Below are 22,151 nucleotides of genomic sequence, written 5' to 3' on the forward strand. Positions count from 1 at the left end.
TTGAGAAATACTGATTATCCAATGGTGTTGCCTGCAGAGGAACGTCTCGCGATTAAAAATCAAAAAATATGTTGGGTTTGTAAGGGGGAGTTTGCAGAGGGGGATAAGGAGACTAAAGGGACAAGAAGGGGGAGGGGGAAAGTCAGAGATCATGACCATTTGTGGCAGGAAATATCCTCGGGGGTAGTAATTTTAGGGGGGTTGCGCATCAATCGTGTAATTTAAATGTTAGCCAGCAGTTTTTTATCCTTGTTTTTATTCATAATTCCAATTATGATTTAAAATTTATTTGACCGGTACTGGCACGTATGCATATAGAGGGAGGGGGAGTAGATTATCCATGGGTAAATAGTTCATTTATCTACAACATTATTCCCAAATCGGCTGAGATGTTGTTGCTTCTCGAACTGAAATTGCAGGCAGTTGATAATGAGCATATGTGCTGTAATAACATCAGGTATTTAGATTCCTTTATTTTTTTTCCCAAGGCATTGAGTCAATTGATTCAAGTGCAAAAAAGCGACAATTTTGATAGCTTTCCCTTACTTAAACAGCACTTTCCAGACGGTGAAATGTATGACCTGTTGACCTGCAAAGGTATATACGCATACGACTATTACTGTTCTGGTGCTCGTTTAAGCGAGGTGAAACTACCTCCAATTGAAGTTTTTTACAATTCACTGACCAACAGTGAATGCACAGCCGCGGATTATGAGTTTTCCGAGAAGATGTGGTCTAAGAGAGATTGTAAAAATGGGTGGGATTATTGTAGACTGTACTTGGCCAGTGACGTTCTAACTCTGTTGGATATAATCTGTAAGAACACAGACCAAATCTATTCAGAGTTCGGGTTAGATATAGGATATTATTTTTCCACACCCCATTTAGTGATGGATTTGATTTTAAAAATTAGCAGGGAGGAAATAGGCCTAATCACAGATGTAGATCAGCACCTTTTTTTAGAGCGTTCAATGCGGGGTGGGTATGTTTTTCATGGTGACAGCGTCTTATCAACCGATCCAAGTGGACAAAGCACCGGTGTAAAGTCAAATGCAGTGTTCTTGGACATGAACTCATTGTACCCCTCGGCAATGTCCAACTACTCTTTGCCGTGTGGAAACTATCAATGGCTTGAGAATCCTTGTGAGTTCCCCGACATTACCACCGTCGAGGACAATGGGCCACAAGGATGGTTCTTTGAAGTTGACGGTCACATTCCGCTGGCGCTTCACGATTCAGTCAAAGATTTTGTCTTTCCCTGTATCAATCGGCCCGTGAGCAGGGACTTTCTGAGCCCCTACAATCGATCATTGGTTGAGGATATGGGGATGCACTGGACTCCCTCTAAACAGAAACTGATTGCTGATTTGGACCCTAAGGAGAATATCATTGTTCACCATGTGCTTTTGCACTGGATGGTGAGCAATGGTTTCAAGATCACCAAAATACACAGGGACCTGCAGTTCAATCAGCGACCTTATTTGAAAACGTTTATCGATACTTTTGTCGATAAACGCTCTAAGGCAAATTCAAAGATGGAGAAGGAATTGTACAAGCTCATTCTAAATTCAGTGTTTGGCAAAATGTGTGAAAGCGTCCGTAATAGATCTCGCTGCGATGTTGTGGCTGACCCTCTAGAGTGTGCACGAATTATTGCCGACCCTAATTTTACATCGTTCACGAGCATAGAGGCTGGCATGGTTCTTCTACACAGGCGAAAGTGAAATGTAGTACTTAACAAGAATATTGCAGGCAGTAGTTCAGTACTAGAAATTTCCAAAAAGCTCATGATGTTGTTCTGTTACAATGTTTGTAAGGTGCACTGGCCACGGGAGGGGGAGGTTCAAGTTTACTACGGTGATACAGATTCTCTGCTGTTAAAGGTAAATGGGACTGAAGATTTATTGGGCGATTTAGAAAAGGGGGTGCACATCAGCACGCAGGTGGATTTAACGAACTGGAATCCATCCCTCTACCCCGAGCTGGTGAAACGTCAAGCCCCCAACCAACTATTAATGTTAAAATCAGAGACGGGGAGTGATTTGATATCCCGGGGGGTGTTCTCGGACCCCAAAGTTTAGTGCGTGGAAACACATAGTGGGGATTAAAAGTAGGCGTTTAAAGGGGTGCCTACACATTTTGTAAAGAGCAATTTCAACATGAGCGTGTACAGAGACTGTGTAGAAAGTAGCCTAGTGCCAAGAGCACAAGTGCTTGCAATTCGCTCTCTACAGTATAAAAATTATACTGTAAGAGTGGAAAAGAATGCAATGTCGTGTATATCCGACAAAGTCTATGTGCTCGAGAATGGTGTGACTGTCCTACCCCACGGCCACTACCGTATTTCAGATCGGGTTGAATGCGTTGACTATCGTAATCAACTTGGTCTGGATAGATTAACCTAATCTGAACTAACCACTCAACCTGTACATAAATTAACTAACCTACCCAACTAATCTAACCCAAGCACTAACCACCACCACTACCCCCACCACTAACCTGCAGGGACAACAACTATTCTTTTCCCACAGCCGCTCCCGGGGGGGGGGTCCCTTCCCGCGGCCGCCCAGGGGGGTGGGGGGTCCCGCCCGCGGCCGGCCGGCCTTCGGCCCCGCGGTCCCCGGGGGGAGGGGGGATCCCACCTTTAAATTCACCATAATCAAGTTCAACTGTGCTACTAGTTCCCGTGTGTGTATTTTGTTGTACAAAAAGTATTGTATAGAAAAGTGTTGTACAAAGATGTTGTATAGAAAAGTGTTGTACAGAAAAGTGATTAAAGACAATAAGTGCTTTAAAAGATGTTGTTGTTGTACAGAAAAGTGTTGTATAGAAAAGTGTTGTAGATGGACAAAGGTGTTGTACAGAAAAGTGTTGTACAAAAAGTGCTGTAGATGGAGAAAAGTCTTTAAAGACAAAAAGTGTTATCATTGTTCATGTTGAACAAATAGAGTTTTCATGTTGAACAAGTGTTATCATTGTTCATGTTGAACAAGTGTTATCATATTGCTGTAATAAATGTTGCCATGAAATATTGTTTTTGTTGTTCTTGAATGGATAGATCTACGGGAAAATTACTAATAATTCATTGGGCACATATGACTTACAGTTAGTCAGAGTCCGACTGTTGTCAACAGCATATATTAATTTAAAACACCCTTCAGATCATTTCTGTGTGGACCCTCAATGTCGGGGAAAACAACACTTTTAGCTATAAACTAAAACTAAACACTAATCTAAACACTAATCTAAAACTAAACTAAAACCAAACTAAGCTACTACGTTAAAACTATAACTAAAACTCTTTAGCAAACTGTAGATAAAATAAAACTATAATCTAAAACTAAACTAAAACTAAACTAAAAATCTAAAAGAAAACTAAAACTAAACTAAACTAAAAAACTAAACTACTAAACTAACTAAAAATCTAGACTATAAATCTAACTAAAACTCTTAACTACTAAACTAAGTAAAACTCTAAACAAAAACTAAACTACTAAACTAACTAAAACTCTAAACTACTAAACTAACTAAATCTAAACTAATAAACTAAATAAAATCTAAACTACTAAACTAACTAAAAATTCTACACTAAAACTAACTAAAATCTAAACTACTAAACTAACTTAAAATCTATCTAAAACTCTAAAATAAAACTAAACGTTAAACTAAAACTGAACACTAATCTAAAACTAAAATAAACTAAACTGAAAATCTAACTAAAAACCTAAAAGAAAACTAAACATTAAACTAAAACTAAACTAGAACTAAACTAAAAATCTAAACTAAACTAAAACTAAACTAAACTACTAAACTAACTAAAAATTTAAACTGTATAACTAACTAAAACTAAACTCTAAACTATAAAATACTAAACTAACTAAAAATATAAACTAAACTAAAACTAAACTAAACGAACTAAAAATCTAAACTAAAACTCTAACAAAAACTCTAGCTAAACTAAAACTCTAAACTAAACTAACTAATACTAAACTAAAAAACTATACTACTAAATTAACTAAAATCTAAACTACTAAACTAAAAATCTAAACTAACTATGATCTAAACTTTTAAACTAAAACTCTAAACTAAAACTAAACACTAATCTAAAACTAAACTAAATTAAACTGAAAATCTAACTAAAAATCTAAAATAAAACTAAACATTAAACTAAAAATAAACTAAAAAAATAAAACTAAAATATAAAATTTTAAACTAACTAAAATTCTAAACTAAAACTCTAAACTGCTAAACTAACTAAAAATCTAAACTAAACTAAAACTAAACTAAACGAACTAAAAATCTAAACTAAAACTCTAACAAAAACTCTAGCTAAACTAAAACTCTAAACTAAACCTAAACTAACTAATACTAAACTAAAAAAACTAAACTACTAAATTAACTAAAATCTAAACTACTAAACTAAAAATCTAAACTAAATATGATCTAAAATTTTAAACTAATTAAAAATATAAACTAAAACTAAGCACTAATATAAAAGTAAAATAAATTAAACTTAAAATCTAACTAAAAATCTAAAATAAAACTAAACATTAGACAAAAACTAAACTGGAAAACTAAAACTAAACTCTAAACTTTTAAATTAACTAACATTAAATTAAAACAGAAAAGTAACCTAAAAAAAAACTAAATTAAACTTAACATCTAGATAAAGCTCTAAAATAAAACTAAACGTTAAACTAAAACTAAACTTAACTAATAAACTAAAATTAAACTCTAGCTAAAAACTTTAAACTAAAAATGAACTAAAACTAAACGAAATATAAATTATAACACTAAACTAAAACTAAACTAGAACTAAACTAAAAATCTGAACTAAACTAAAACTAAACTAAACTACTAAACTAACTAAAATCTAAACTGTATAAATAACTAAAACTAAACTCTAAACTACAAACTACTGAACTAACTAAAATATAAACTATAACTCTAACTAAAACTAAACTCTAAACTACTAAACTAACTAAAATCTAAACTATAACTCTAACTAAAACTCTAATCTAAAACTAAACTAACTAAAACTAAACTAAATAAAAATCTAACTACTAAACTAACTAAGATCTAAACTACTAAACTAACAAAAAATTCTACACTAAAAATAAACACTAATCTAAAACTAAACTAAATTAAACTGAGAATCTAACTAAAACTCTAAAATAAAACTAAACGTAAACTAAAACTAAACTTAACTACTAAACTAAAACTAAACTCTAAACTTTTAAACTAACTAAAATTCTAAAATAAAACTGAACACTAAACTAAAACTAAACTAGAACTAAACTAAACGAAGTAAAAAATCTAAACTATAACTCTAACTAAAACTCTAATCTAAAACTAAACTAACTAAAACTAAACTAACTAAAATCTAACTACTAAACTAACTAAGATCTAAACTACTAAACTAACAAAAAATTCTACACTAAAAATAAACACTAATCTAAAACTAAACTAAATTAAACTGAGAATCTAACTAAAACTAAAATAAATTTAGACGTAAACTAAAAGTAAACTTAACTACTAAACTAAAACTAAACTTTTAAACTAACTAAAATTCTAAACTAAAACTGAACACTAAACTAAAACTAAACTAGAACTAAACTAAACGAACTAAAAATCTAAACTATAACTCTAACTAAAACTCTAGCTAAACTAAAATTCTAAACTAAAACTAAACTAACTAAAATTCTAAACTAAAACTCTAAACTACTAAACTAACTAAAAATATAAACTAAACTAAAACTAAACTAAACGAACTAAAAATCTAAACTAAAACTCTAACAAAAACTCTAGCTAAACTAAAACTCTAAACTAAACCTAAACTAACTAATACTAAACTAAAAAAACTAAACTACTAAATTAACTAAAATCTAAACTACTAAACTAAAAATCTAAACTAACTATGATCTAAACTTTTAAACTAACTAAAATTCTAAACTAAACACTAATCTAAAAGTAAAAAAAATTAAACTGAAAATCTAACTAAAAATATAATATAAAACTAAACATTAGACAAAAAATAAACTGATAAACTAAAACTAAACTCTAAACTTTTAAACTAACTAAAATTCTAAATTAAAACTGAACACTAACCTAAAAGAAAACTAAATTAAACTGAAAATCTAGCTAAAGCTCTAAAATAAAACTAAACTTTAAACTAAAACTAAACTTAACTACTAAACTAAAATTAAACTCTGGCTAAAAACTTTAAACTAAAACTGAACTAAAACTAAACGGAATATAAATTATAACACTAAACTAAAACTAAACTATAACTAAACTACAAATATAAACTAAACTAAAACTAAACTAAAATACTAAGCTAACTAAAATATAAACTGTCTAACTAACTAAAACTAAACTCTAAACTCCAAACTACTGAACTAACTAAAATCTAAACTATAACTCTAACTAAAACTAAACTCTAAACTACTAAACTAACTAAAATCTAAACTATAACTCTAACTAAAACTCTAATCTAAAACTAAACTAACTAAAACTAAACTAAATAAAAATCTAACTACTAAACTAACTAAGATCTAAACTACTAAACTAACAAAAAATTCTACACTAAAAATAAACACTAATCTAAAACTAAACTAAATTAAACTGAGAATCTAACTAAAACTCTAAAATAAAACTAAACGTAAACTAAAACTAAACTTAACTACTAAACTAAAACTAAACTCTAAACTTTTAAACTAACTAAAATTCTAAACTAAAACTGAACACTAAAATAAAACTAAACTAGAACTAAACTAAACGAAGTAAAAAATCTAAACTATAACTCTAACTAAAACTCTAATCTAAAACTAAAATAACTAAAACTAAACTAACTAGAATCTAACTACTAAAATAAATAATATATAAACTACTAAACTAAAAAAAAAATTCTACACTAAAAATAAACAATAATCTAAAACTAAACTAAATTAAACTGATAATCTAACTAAAACTAAAATGAAACTAAACGTAAACTAAAATTAAACTTAACTGCTAAACTAAAACTAAACTCTAAACTTTTAAACTAACTAAAATTCTAAACTAAAACTGAACAATAAACTAAAACTAAACTTTAACTAAACTAAACGAACTAAAAATCTAAACTATAACTCTAACTAAAACTTTAGCTAAACTAAAATTCTAAACTAAAACTAAACTAACTAATACTAAACTAAAAAACTAAACTACTAAACTAACAAAAAATTCTACATTAAAAATAAACACTAATCTAAAACTAAACTAAATTAAACTGATAATATAAATGAAAATAAAATGAAAATAAATTTAAAATAAAAGTAAACTTAACTACTAAAATAAAACTAAACTCTAAACTTTTAATCTAACAAAAATTCAAAACTAAAACTTAACACTAAACTAAAACTAAACTAGAACTAAACTAAACGATCTAAAAATCTATACTATAACTCTAACTAAAACTTTAGCTAAACTAAAATTATAAATTAAAACTAAACTAACTAATACTAAACTAAAAAACTAAACTACTAAACTAACTAAATCTAAACTAATAAACTAACTAAAATCTAAACTACTAAACTAACTAAAAATTCTACACTAAAACTAACTAAAATCTAAACTACTAAACTAAATTAAACCGAGAATCTAACTAAAACTCTAAAATAAAACTAAACGTAAACTAAAACTAAACTTAACTACTAAACCAAAACTAAACTCTATACTTTTAAACTAACTAAAATTCTAAACTAAAACTGAACACTAAACTAACACTAAACTAAAACTAAACTAAACGAACTAAAAATCTAAACTATAACTCTAACTAAAACTCTAGCTAAACTAAAATTCTAAACTAAAACTATACTAACTAATACTAAACTAAAAACTAAACTACTAAACTAACTAAATCTAAACTAATAAACTAACTAAAATCTAAACTACTAAACTAACTAAAAATTCTACACTAAAACTAACTAAAATCTAAACTACTAAACTAATTGAAAATCTAGCTAAAACTCTAAAATAAAACTAAACGTTAAACTAAAACTAAACACTAATCTAAAACTAAAATAAATTAAACTGAAAATCTAACTAAAAATCTAAAAGAAAACTAAACATTAAACTAAAACTAAACTAAAACTAAACTAAACTGCTAAATTAAAACTCTAACTAAAAATATAAATTATAACACTAAACTAAAACTCAACTAGAACTAAACTAAAAATCTAAACTAAACTAAAACTAAACTACTAAAATAACTAAAAATTTAAAATGTCTAACTAACTAAAACTAAACTCTAAACTCCAAACTACTAAACTAACTAAAAATCTAAACTAAACTAAAATTAAACTAAACGAACTAAAAATCAAAACTAAAACTATAACAAAAACTCTAGCTAAACTAAAACTCTAAACTAAAACTAAACTAACTAAAATCTAACTACTAAACTAACTAAGATCTAAACTACTAAAATAACAAAAAATTCTACACTAAAAATAAACACTAATCTAAAACTAAACTAAATTAAACCGAGAATCTAACTAAAACTCTAAAATAAAACTAAACGTTAAACTAAAACTAAACTTAACTACTAAACTAAAACTAAACTCTAAACTTTTAAACTAACTAAAATTATAAACTAAAACTGAACACTAAACTAAAACTAAACTATAACTAAACTAAACGAACTAAAAATCTAAACTATAACTCTAACTAAAACTCTAGCTAAACTAAAATTCTAAACTAAAACTAAACTAACTAATACTAAACTAAAAAACTAAACTACTAAACTAACTAAATCTAAACTAATAAACTAACTAAAATCTAAACTACTAAACTATCTAAAAATTCTACACTAAAACTAACTAAAATCTAAACTACTAAACTAACTGAAAATCTAGCTAAAACTCTAAAATAAAACTAAACGTTAAACTAAAACTAAACACTAATCTAAAACTAAAATAAATTAAACTGAAAATCTAAATAAAAATCTAAAAGAAAAATAAACATTAAACTAAAACTAAACTAAAACTAAAATAAACTGATAAATTAAAACTCTAACTAAAAATATAAATTATAAAACTAAACTAAAACTAAACTAGAACTAAACTAAAAATATAAACTAAACTAAAACTAAAACTAAACTACTAAACTAACTAAAAATTTAAACTGTCTAACTAACTAAAACTAAACTCTAAACTCTAAACTACTAAACTAACTAAACATCTAAACTAAACTAAAACTAAACTAAACGAACTAAAAATCTAAACTAAAACTCTAACAAAAACTCTAGATAAACAAAAACTCTATACTAAAACTAAACTAGCTAAGACTAAACTAGAAATAAAGGGAATAAATAAACTTAAAATAAACTAAAAATCTAAACTACTAAACTAACTAAGATCTAAACTTTTAAACTAACTAAAATTCTAAACTAAAACTAAACACTAATCTAAAACTAATATAAATTAAACTGAAAATCTAAACTAGAGCATTAAAATAAAACTAAACATTAAACTAAAACTAAACTAAAAATCAAAACTACTAAACTAACTAAAATCTAAACTAAACTAAAACTAAACTAAACTAGAACTCTAACAAAAACTCTAAGATATGACTCTAAGCTAAGACTCTAAACTCATAGCTTGCTAAACTAAACTAAAAAAAAAAGGTAATAAATAAACTTAAAATAAACTAAAAATCTAAACTAAAACTAAACATTAAACTAAAACTAAACTAATAAACTAAACTAAATTAAACTGTTAAATTAAAACTCTAACTAAAACTCTTTAGTAAAACTCTAAAATAAAATTAAACATTAAACTAAAACTAAACTAAAAATCTAAACTAAACCAAACTGAAACTAAACTAAAATAAAGGTAATAAAAAAACTTAAAATAAACTAAAAATCTAAACTAAATAGGTAATAAAATAATAAACTAAAAATCTAAACTAACCCAACCTGCAATCCTCTTTTTCTAATATTTCCGCCGCCCCCTGATTGACTTAGAAGGAGATTTAAACAAAGCCCTCTGTTTGGTTGAGAAGGGGGATGTAACCGACTCGCTGATTGGCTGAGAAGGAAACACGTGATCTAACTGTTTCCGGGACACTCATAGCATTTGGCTCAAGCAACAACAACAAAGACTATTTCGTGACACCATGACATTCGCCTCGAGCATGTACATGACCAAAACAACAACAAATACTATTTCTGGATCATAACATTCGCTGAGAGCATGCACTTACAACAACAACAACAACATTGACCTTGACAATTGCCTCGGAAACAACAAATAAATCGACCTTTGGAAATTTAGGTCATTGACCCACTTCGATTATGCAATCATTCTCCCTGGGGAGGCTATGCCCATTTTTGGTGTGCAAAAAAGTTATAGGTGGCAGCAGGGGTGTCGCGTGGGGCCTTTAGGGTCACTTCTACTCCCGTTTAATGAAGATGAATCATCCATGGTCGTCAGTATTGGCCCATTAGTTAAGATGTATTTGTTGTATTTTTTTCTAAGTGTTTGTTTTCGCGCTTAGTATAATTGTTGCAGTTTTTAGACTGACTGATGATTTAGTCTCTTTTCGTATGAGTCCAATTTAAGTGACGCTGGTTATTCTCAATTTTGGTGTAAATTTTTTTTTTTGATAATATATTGCGTATATTAGTAATAATAGAGTTGTTGATTAATTATCGGTTCTTTTAAGCATATTGCTTTAAGTAACGTTGTAAAAGGATCCGTGGTTGATTAGTTTCCTTGTTCCTGTTATTTATGTATATCGGAGTAAATGAATCATTTGTTGAGAGTGATCTGAGTTCAAGACCAGCGGGTGCAAGTGTCGTTTAACTGTTTTTACCGTTTCTTGTCATATTTACATTAGTTAATATGATTTTCTACTGTATATCTTTTTTAATTCACTGATGATTATTTGGGTTATTTTTTTTTACCAATTGCGGCTTGATGCAATGATGTTCATATTATTTATGTTTGTTGAGTATTTAGGAGCCTAAAAAAAGAAGAAAAGAAACATGTGGCGTACCTACAGAGCAGTGTATAATTGTGTTTTTCTTTTTCATTTTGTGTAATTTGTTCTAAGTGTTGATTTAGATCTTAGTTCCAGCGTTCGTCACTACAAACCACATGTATAACTCCTAAATTTATGTCTATTGCTTTTTTTTGTTTTGTTTATTTGCTCCGTCTTTTCCTTTTTTGTATGACGGGTTTTCCAATAAATAATAATAATAATTGACACAATCAAGATTCAGATAAGTTGATCATCATGTGGTTTATAAGGTGGCCCATGAAACTTTATAGTTGAGCCTAAAATATAGACTAATCATGATTGTTTAGCCATCAACAAATTCTGCAAAAAAATTTGGGAGGCTTTTAAAAAGACTGAAAATAATGAAATGACAGAGAAAAAATTAAAGAAAACTGCATCTAAAACACAGAGAATATACAAATAAACTAAAATCCCCCCTCCTCAACGAAGAAACACATTTACCTTCATACACATCCTCTGTAGGACCAAACTCACTCTCATCTTCTAACCCATTAAAATTTTCCATTTTTTTTTTATCCATGTTGTGTCAGGGTCGTATTCTTTTTCTTCCTCGTCTCCCAAAAATTGTTCATCGCCAGCAAAGACTGATTCTTTGTCTTCTTCTTCATCTAAGACACTTTCTACTTCTTCAGACATTTCATCTAACATTTCCTGAGTAATAGAGACGGGCGGCTTTTCAACAGCTAAATTCTTTAACGAGCGCGAAGTTCCGGCTTCCTTGAATAAATTACGATAATATAAGGACAGATTAACAGTTAAATTAGAACAATTGGAAAACAATTTATGTAAATTATAGAAACAACTTAAAAATATTAGGCTAAAATAGGTAATTTAAGTATTGGAATGTTACCAACTCCTCCTGTCATAATATTTGGAGACAGCGCAACCTCAATTCTCTAACTTGAAATCATAACAAAAACATTTGTAAAATGGAATCACTAAACTATTTTCAAAATCATAAAATCCCTCTAATTATGTTAAAAAGACAAAGACACAGTGGTGTTAGCCCACTATGTTTCGCTAAGTCTATGTAAACTTCTAGAATAGCCTTCCGGACAGCAGTATGAGGTTTGAATCAGTTTCTTAATATAATTCACAGTTCAAAATTATTTCCTTAGCCGAGATACAGGGTGAGGGGTTTCTCGTGAATATTACAGTCTATTTGTATCCGTTTTCTTCTCTTTGTTCGGTGGTGTCAGTACTTTTATGCTGCTCATTATGAGAGATAATTAAATAATTCGGCCTCTGGGCATAGGTTACCTTCTACTAGTGGCCACATTTACTTAATTAATTAAAAAGACCTTTTCCGCAAAATAAATTTTTCAAAGAAAAGTAAAGAACTCCATTAAACCAAAATTTAACAAAAATAAAATCAAATAATCTAGCAAGTGTGAAACTACCGCAAATCAGCATCGATAAATAAATGAAACCCAAAACGAACAGAAATTACAATAAATAACAGAGTCAAACTCAAAACAAGGAGAAATTAACATTAGTTGGGCGCAAAAGCCCTATGCCTTCCCAAGGCCAGAACAGAATTTGCACTTTACTGAAAAAATACAAATGAATGTGCATTGTCAGTTTAATATACATATACTGAAATTTAGTAATCAAAATGTTAATATTATTTGATTTATTAAAGTTATAAAAGTAAAAACATTAGTAAAAACGAAGGAATAGGGGAAGGCAGTTTCACGCTTGGTAGATTATTTGATTTTATTTTTGCTCATTTTTGTTTAATGGAGTTCTTTACTTTTCTATGAAAAATTAATTTTGTGCTGCCCGTGAATCAATATGCTGGTCACTGATCTACCCTGGATTCGCACATATACGATTATTTGTATGCAAACGCGATTATTCGGCCAGGTATACGAATATTGCAGCTGTGAGCGAATTTTGGTTAAAATAAATCCGATTTTCCAAAATATCGTACAAGTTCATGAATGTCAATTTCTCCGATAATTTGAATAAATAAATCAAATCAATAGACTGGGCAAGATCAAAATAGATATTGAAAAATTGATTTTGTCAGTTAGAAATCCTAGAAATCTATACTCTAAAGACCATGAGAATAGGTTGCTTGTAATGAAAGCAGTACAAGAAAGTATCCGAAGAAGTTGGAGTTGAAGGCAAGAACAGTAGGTCAATTTAGATGAGTAGCATGGGCGCCCATATGGAGGGGGGGGCAGGGGGGGCTCCCGCCCCCTGGCTGAATAATGCTTCCTTATTTTTATATTTTTGTGCTGAGATTTCTATTAAATAGCATTAAAAGTGCCCCTTAGATGAGGTTTGCCCCCCCCTGGAATGCAGCTTATGGGCGCCCATGATGAGTAGGCCTAATTTTAAAAATATAGGTCAGTTCGTTCTGCCTGGGTTCTGCCCAAAAAGTCCTTCAATGGGCATTGCCGCTAAACATCTAGACTAGCATGGGGAAAGGCAGTCAGTAAAGACCCAATAAGTTACCTTGCCCTTTTTTTTACCAAGTAGTCGAAATTTCTGAAGTTGCATTATAATCACTTTGCATTAAATTCAGTTTAAACGACCAAAGTAGTACGAAAAGGTAGAAACGACACGTTTGGGCTCTAAAATAAGGCTTTCCTATTCCTGAGAAAACCTTGATGATAAACTGTCGTAACAAAATGTAAAAGGAACCTAAGTGCTGTCTGCACTTTTGTCGTAACTAATTTAGCAGCAAAAAAAGGTGGGCTAAAATGTCGTTTCCATGTTTTGTTTGACGTAGAAAATCTTATCCAACAGGACCAAAATTCTACCAACAACTCTCCCTGAATAGCGACATTAAATTGGCGTTTCATTTGTTTTTCTATCTACCATACGTTCACCTCCACAAAAATCTGATTTTTTCAATTGAGTTTTTCTCGGAATTTTAAAAAGTGTGGTTACAACATTCTTGCTTTCACAAGGTGATTTGTTTCGTATTTCCCAACTGCAAGAAGGACTCCCATCCGACGGCAGAGCATCAGGAGATCAGCAAATGCACTGCATGGACCTCATTGGTCCGAATGCAAAGTTTTTTTTAGTATTTGCCCTTATTAATTATGACCTTGTCTGCCCTTATCTTTACTATTCTGTTTTTTCTTGTTCTTAGCTGTAAATTCTATTCTTATATATTTTTTTCTTTGGTCCTGGGTAATCATGTTACCTTAATCATATAAATTCTTTTTCTAATATTTCTTACTTAATGTTTTTTTTGTGGCTTAACAGTATTTTGATAGAATACATAAAATACCTATAAAAAAATTCCCTGTGCTAAAGACTATATACCCATACAGAGAATTATAAAATGTTTTTCTTTTTCACCACCTGTTATTTATTAAAAAGTGTTGTTCATTCATCTTAAGAGGGTTACTTACACTTGAGGTTGATCAAGGGCCTGGTCCTATCACTTGAACTTCTATTGTGTCTTCTGCGGCTGCCCGTTGCTTCTTTCAATCTCGTTTCTTGTGTGCTTCAATGGCAGACATCACATTCTAAAATACACACACATACACATATATTTTGGTGATATTCGCGCATTTTCTCTTCTTGGGAGGAAAACGAGCAGAAGAGGGGAGGGCACCTGTTGCAACGGCCGTAGAGGTACCTGCCGAGTCCTTTGACTCTTAAACTGCGGGGAACAGGTAGCGGGGCTCTATGCTTCCCTCGTTTTCCTCGACATAAATGACCCGATGCAACGGCGCGAACGAGCGATTTGAAATTGAAATTGTACATAGTACCCTGTTTTGTATATAAAAAGAAAAAGAGGGGCAGCTGCTTGTCACAAAAGCCGGTGTACCTGCCAAAAGCTGTCTCCTTTAAATTGGGGAGAATAGGTGAGCAGGAACTGACTTTTCCTTTTAATTATTCACAAACATTTCTCTGTTTAAATAATTAGCATGATACAAGAAGTGACTGGTATGCTACATTAAGAAGCAAAAGGAACTACAACTTAGAGAGAAAACGTGATATAACAAACGTAATTGTACATATGAATATCAACTAAGGATCCTGATTGTACATATTCAAAAATTTTAAATTTGAATTTTTAAAAATTTTACACATTTGTCAGCCTTCTGTCCCGAATATAGAAATACGGCAAGGAGATTGATATAAACACCCGGGACTCCTAATTTCTGTCCTGTATGCAACAAAAAAAGTGATCACAAATTCTATGCAATGCTGCGAGTGTGAGAAATACGTTCACGCAGCATGTAGTGATATGACAATAAAAGACAGACAGACTGATATAAAAAAAAGGACTCAAGTGGTTTTTTCAGCCGTGCCGTGTCAAGCCCAAAAGCTTGACCCCAAGGGACGAAGGCAAGCGAATCAGACCCAGTAGACTTTCCAAGGTAAACTATAAGCATACCTCAAATCCTAATCCTGATGAAAAAAACCTTGCCAACTCATGGTAAATATACAGAGAAAGACAACTCCGTAGGTGGCACCTAATTAAATTAATTTTTGTCGGAGCGCAATCTAGAAGAATTATTGACGCACTTGACTTGAAAATCAGCTCTTACAGATGCCGTTTGACAATCAACACTATAAACAACACGACTCTCCCTGCTTTTCCCGCGAGCCGGTCTTCCAAGATCTCAACAATCAGTACAGATTCGTCCACAAATTCTTCTTGGCTGAAAAAAGTACTAGAGCCTTCCACTAGTATAGAAAGCCACTCCTTATCATGGGATGAAGTAGGAACGACACCCTTTGAACTTTACAAAAAATAGGATCAGGTCCCAGCAGCATCTACACCCGTGAAACGGGATAATACAGAATCACTATCCTTAGATCTGATCGAAGTTCTTTTAAGAAGAGTTCAAGCTCAGAATCAAATCATATTTGAGCAGAAATCATTGATTGCTCAACTTGGCACAACCAACGCAGCATATCAAGCCATTGTAACGGACACAACAGAAATCCTAAACAGCAACAGCGATGCACGACAATGCAGCATCAACTACAAGTTAGGAGAGGCCACGAAATACCCCACGTCCTCAAGTGTGGGCACATTGACTGAACCGCTCGACCTTGTATTCACTAGAAAGGTTTCGCAAATTGTTCAGTCAGTAGCTCAGACTGAGTCACGTGAAGTAGAAGCCAAAATAGATAATTCCCATGCGATTCAAAACTCCAACTTTGACCCTCTTTAAGAAAAAACCCAAACTCAAATACCCTAAAGACAAAAGAATTGTGCTTTTATTCCAAAAATGGTCACTGTAAATATGGATCAAAATGCCGACTCAGTCATGAAGAAATACTGCCGCCGATCTGCCAAGATCACCTAACAAGTAGAGGCTACCACATTGCTTCGAGAAATTGCGGAGGGATCTATCCTGAAAAGTGCAAAAATTCACGACAGGCGTTTGCAACAGGGGATTACGCTGCAATTTCTATCATGCAGACATCAAACCTACCGCAAATCCAAAAACTGACCAGCAAAAAACAGTATAAAAAAACTGGAGACGTTCTATAGACCACCACCACCCGGAAACGAAAGAATCAACCAAATGGAGGTTGCAAGTTTTCTACAGAACTGGCTCAGACACCAGCAGCAAGAACCCCTACCAGGGTTTTCTCCAACAACAAAATGGTTGGAGAAACACAAGAACAAACCCCCACCAACCCAATCAAAACAAAATCACAATCAAAAACTAAGCTGCTGGATCCCATCTCGTTCAACGTACCAGCCAAGAGATCCCCCTGGTCAAAGCTTCTCAAACAGTCACCAATCGACGGGGAGACCTTATCTGAAACCAGCCAGCATTCTAGTACAGGAAACACTTGTCTAAACGTGGAGACAACAGCAAAATCTAATCCAAAATGCCCCACTATCCCTCCCACCTCAACAGGTGCTCACGATCTGGGACTGAAGACTCCTGATCCTTCTTTTTGCAGCCTGGAAAGAGGAAAGAAGAAAACAAGTTTTAAAACAAGACCAATCCAATCTTATCGTTTTCCAAAAATAGCCCAGTCAAATGTTCAATCTCTCAAGAACAAGGCAGAGGATAGGAAAGTTTTCCTAAGGAAACATGGCATTGACATCATGTGCATGACAGAAACATGGATCCTGTCTCCTACATTGGCCATGATTGATGGGTATTCCTGTTACATTTCCCCACGCCGCAGTGCATTGGGAGAACCCAAGACGCATTGTGGTGGTGTCGGTTTCTACTGCAAAAAAAACGTGCCTCATAGGATTCTGGATGTTGCAGTACAAAAGGACCATGACATCGAAGTTTCCTGGCTGTGGGCACGACTAAAAGGCCTACTTCGGCAAGTGCCGTCATTGATATATGCCACGGTATATTTCCCACCAAGAGGACCATATCGGCGACAACTAGTGGATTACCTCCAACAAAGTTGCGACTTCATTAGAACAAAATATCCATATACAGTAATATTTCTTTGTGGAGACTTCAACGACCTCAAGGCAAACTAGATCGAAAAATCTACAGCCCTGCATCAAATAGTTAAAGTGAAAACACAGGGAGAAAACACCCTTGACTTGATCTTCACTACACTTAGTGATTTCTACCTAGATCCTTTGGCGGAAGCACCACTCTCAGCCAGTGACCTTGCAACAGTTATATTACGGCCAAAGTCAACAATGAAACCTACTAAACCAACCCAGTTCACCTACTGTCCACTTACAGAAGAAGGTATAAATGGTTACAGAGAATGGCTCAACTCAGTATGCTGGTTCTGCCTTTTCGAAAGCAAAGACGCAAACAGCATGACTGAACTCTTCTATGAACAAACAATTTGAGAGTACGAACGTTTCTTCCCTGAAAAGCGAGTTACAGTTAGGGCACAGAATAAACCATGGGTTAATCAGACAATTAAAGCAGTGATGGCAGAGCGAGACATGCTTAATGAGACAAAGCCACACTCTGACGAATATAAACGGAAGAGAAACACAGTAGTTAGACTAGTAAAGTAAGCTAAACGTCTGTATGGACACTAAATTTTTGCTAAGTTGTCAGCCAGTGACCCGAGAAAGTCCCATACAACTGTCTAAATCCATCCTGACAGACCAGCAAGGAGAGAATGTAACTGCAGAAGCAATTAATGCATACATTTCAAATATTTGCCACCAACGGCCTCCCCTCAAGACTATACCACAGAATGGTCCAATCAAAACCATCCCTATTATTACACTTTCCCAGCTACAAGACAAACTCGAAAACCTAGACCTAGAAAAGCCTCGTACCCTGTTGAAATTCCTATAAGGCTGATACATGCGCCCCCCCTCCCTACTGGCTACACCATTGGCTATGGTGTACAACCAGTGCCTACTGGAAGGCATTTTCCCAGAAAAGTTCAAAAAGGCATTTATCACATCAATTCCAAAGAAAACATCACCAACCTTACCATCCGATCTCAGGCCAATCTCAAAGACGCCCATCATATCAAAAGTCTTCGAAGATTTTATTTTACACTGGCTACTAGCAGAAGTAGAACACAAAATCAATCCTATGCAGTTCGGTTTTCGTCGAGGACACAGTACAACACACTATCTGGTCAGATTACTTCATGATCTACTAGAACACCTTGAAAATCCTGAGGCCCTTCCTGAAAAAATTATTTCTGATTTTGTGAAAGCTTTCGATCTGTTTGATCATGAGACTGTGATCAATGAAGCCCGTGCCCTGGAAGTCTCGCAGTTTCTCTTATGTACCATTGCAAGTTTCCTTTCTGGTCGTCAACAGTGCGTACAACTCGAAAACAGGGAAATATCCAACTTCCAAGACATCACCTGTGGAGCTACCCAAGGAAGCAAGTTAGGTCCCATCTTATTTGTTGTAGTCATGAACCAACTGATGAGGCAACACAAACAGAGGTATTAATTTGAAAATGATCTTTCCTCATTGTCGCTTTACTGAAAACCAATTTTATTACAAACATCTTCTTTTGCACTTTATATTGAAAATAAACATTAAAATTATACTATAATTTGGAACTGATGAGCTTTCAGAAATTAATATCATTATACATCTAATATTCAGTTTAATTTATTAGTTCTTTCTAAAGTTGTTCAAGACGAATATAGTTTCACTACAAAGAAGAGTTTGGATACTACCCCCTTCCTTAACTGTATATAAAAACCAAAAGCCTTACTGCGTCCTTGGCGCTTAGCTGAAAACGAATTATATTACAAATATTTTCTTTCCCAGTTCTTACAGTATTGAAAATAAAAATAAAATTATAGTGAAATAAATTCTTGAACTGACGGCTCTTTCAACAATTAATTTCATTATACATCAAATATTCAATTTGATGTTTTTATACTTTCCAAGACTGTTCAAGACATATAATTTTCAGTAAATAAATAAACCTCACAAGATCTAACCTTTTGAAGTGAACTCTACAAGAAGAGAAAAGACACTGAAAAAAACAGCCAGAATCAATTGAAGACAATTCAATTGGATTTAACAAATATTCTTTGCTTAGCAATAGATTTTGCCTGCCTGCAACCTCGATTTTCATTAGATATGCGGATAGGATGTCTTAAACTAGACTGGGGTGAAATATTGATTGAACCTTTCAATATTAAGTTATTATAAACTGGGCTTAAGGAAATATCACCTGTATCTCTATTTACAGTAAAAATTGTATTTATATATTGTTTAATCCAAATTACCTCTCTAAAAGATTTCAGTAGGCTATTTACAGTAGATATTAACATTGTCTCATCAAGTAGAACTAAATGATCAGGTACAGCATCAGGTACAGTACAGCACTATAAGTACTCTAAGACGCCCCGCTCCCATCACCCCACCACTTGTGTATTACACAGAACACATTGAAGAAGTTATGCTATCCGTTATTAAAATTCTTTTCTTGCCATCTACATCTCTCTTAGTATCAACTTTTTAGTATAGTATAACGTTAAACTCTATTTTAAATTGACAACACTATTCAAACACCTCTTGTGTATTATACAGTACACATCGAAGAAGTAAAGCTATCCCTTATTAAAATTCTTTTCTTGCCATCTACATCTCTCTTAGTATCAACTTTTTAGTATAACGTTAAACTCTATTTTAAATTTACAACACTGTTCAAACACCACTTGTGTATTATACAGTATACATCGAAGAAGTAAAGCTATTTGTTAATAAAATTCTTTTCTTGCCATCTACATCTCTCTTAGTATCCACTTTTTAGTATAACGTTAAACTCTATTTTAAATTGACAACACTGTTCAAAAACCACTTGTGTATTATGCAGTACACATCGAAGAAGTAAAACTATCTGTTAATAAAATTCTTTTCTTGCCATCTATAGCTCTCTTAGTATCAACTTTTTAGTATAACGTTAGACTCTATTTTAAATTGACAACACTGTTCAAACACCACTTGTGTATTATACAGTACACATCGAAGAAGTAAGGCTATGCGTTAATAAAATTCTTTTTTTGCCATCTACATCTCTCTTAGTATCAACTTTTCAGTATAACGTTAAACTCTATTTTAAATTGACAACACTGTTCAAACACCACTTGTGTATTATACAGTACGCATCGAAGAAGTAAAGCTAGGTCAAGTCATAAGACCATCCCTTTTTTTGTCTCCATCTTAACACGATCCAATTCGCAAATGTTATCTAGCTCTGTTTTTTCCCCTATTATTCAAATAAGATCGTTCGTACAGTCCAATTCGCGAATCCCTTATCCCTTTTTGCAAATGTCAATCAAACAATCCTGATTGTAGCACCCATGCACTTTTCAGACATTTCTCGTTGAAAATTTTATTTTCATGTCATCCACACCATAGAGCTACGATCGCAATGAATGGTACTTGTTATCAGAAAAATGTCAATTGCCAAAAAAAACAAAAAAAAAATCATACTCTCAAAACGTGTTTGACTTCTCTAAAGGTTGCCAGTTTTTTTAAAATGTCCACGTGGAAGGAACATGCATATTAGTAGTATCTATATAGGGAATATGAACCGTGCTTTTCAAGCGTTAATTCACGCCTACAAGAATATGCATATTCCTTCCACATGGACATTGCAAAAAAGTTGGCAACCTATAAAGTGATTAAACATGTTTTGAAACTATAGTCAAGGTTGTATAAGATAATCAGACTGTTTTTTTTGTTATTGATATGAATTGCGCAAGAATGTGCAGCGTAGCTTCACGTGGAAATTTAAAAAAAAGCTGGCAATCAATAAAGTGCTCAAACACGTTCTGAAACTATAGTCAAGGGTGTATAAGATAATCAGACTGGTTTTTTGTTATTGATATAAATTGCACAAGAATGTGCAGCATGGCTTCACGTGGACATTTTAAAAAGCGAGCAGTACGAGTGGAGATTTCCCTTGCAAAAAGCGATATATCTATTATAAATTTAATGGATGCTACTATCAGAATTGTTTGATTGACATTTGCAAAAAGGGATTCACGAATTTGACTGTACGAACGATCTAATTTGAATAATAGGTAGAAAAAACAGAGCTAGATAGCATTTGCAAATTGGATCGTATTAAGGTGGGGAAAAATGAGTAAAACCGGATAGCTTTACTTCTTCGATGTGTTCTATATAATACAAAAGTGGCGTTTGAACACTGTTGTCAGTTCAAAATAGAGTCTAACGTTATACTGTACTAAAAAGTTGATACTAAGAGAGATGTAGATGGCAAAAAAAGAATTTGAATGATGAAATTCAGAACAAACCTTAGAAATCCTTGCAAATGGAGTAGTAAGGTGTATGTGAGTACGAACCATCAAGGATCATAAGCACCAACGACCCTAACCAGCAGAGACACCAACCCTCCTAAGGCCCCCTACCCCCAAACTGAAAGGGTGCCCCTCCCCTCAAACTTTTTGGCCCCCTCTCCCCATTTTTTTGGCAATTAACATTTTTTTCTGATAACAAGTACCATTCATTGCGGTCGTGTATGTGTTTGTTATCTGAAACCTATGATTTGGGATACTATTTGGACTTTTCAGAGCTAGGATTCTTAGTCTCTCAGAGTTGTTTATTGAATAAAACCTATAGTTTGGGATGGGTAGTTTGCTATTTCCGGCTTATATGAGCTAGGTTTTCTAGTATTTCGTAGGTGTGTGTTTTCTGAGAATTATGATT

The sequence above is a fragment of the Artemia sp. Qi Xiang Cuo genome, chromosome 11 (genome assembly GCF_049724085.1).
Source record: "Artemia sp. Qi Xiang Cuo chromosome 11, ASM4972408v1, whole genome shotgun sequence".
NCBI classification, from domain to species: Eukaryota; Metazoa; Arthropoda; class Branchiopoda; order Anostraca; family Artemiidae; genus Artemia; species Artemia sp. Qi Xiang Cuo.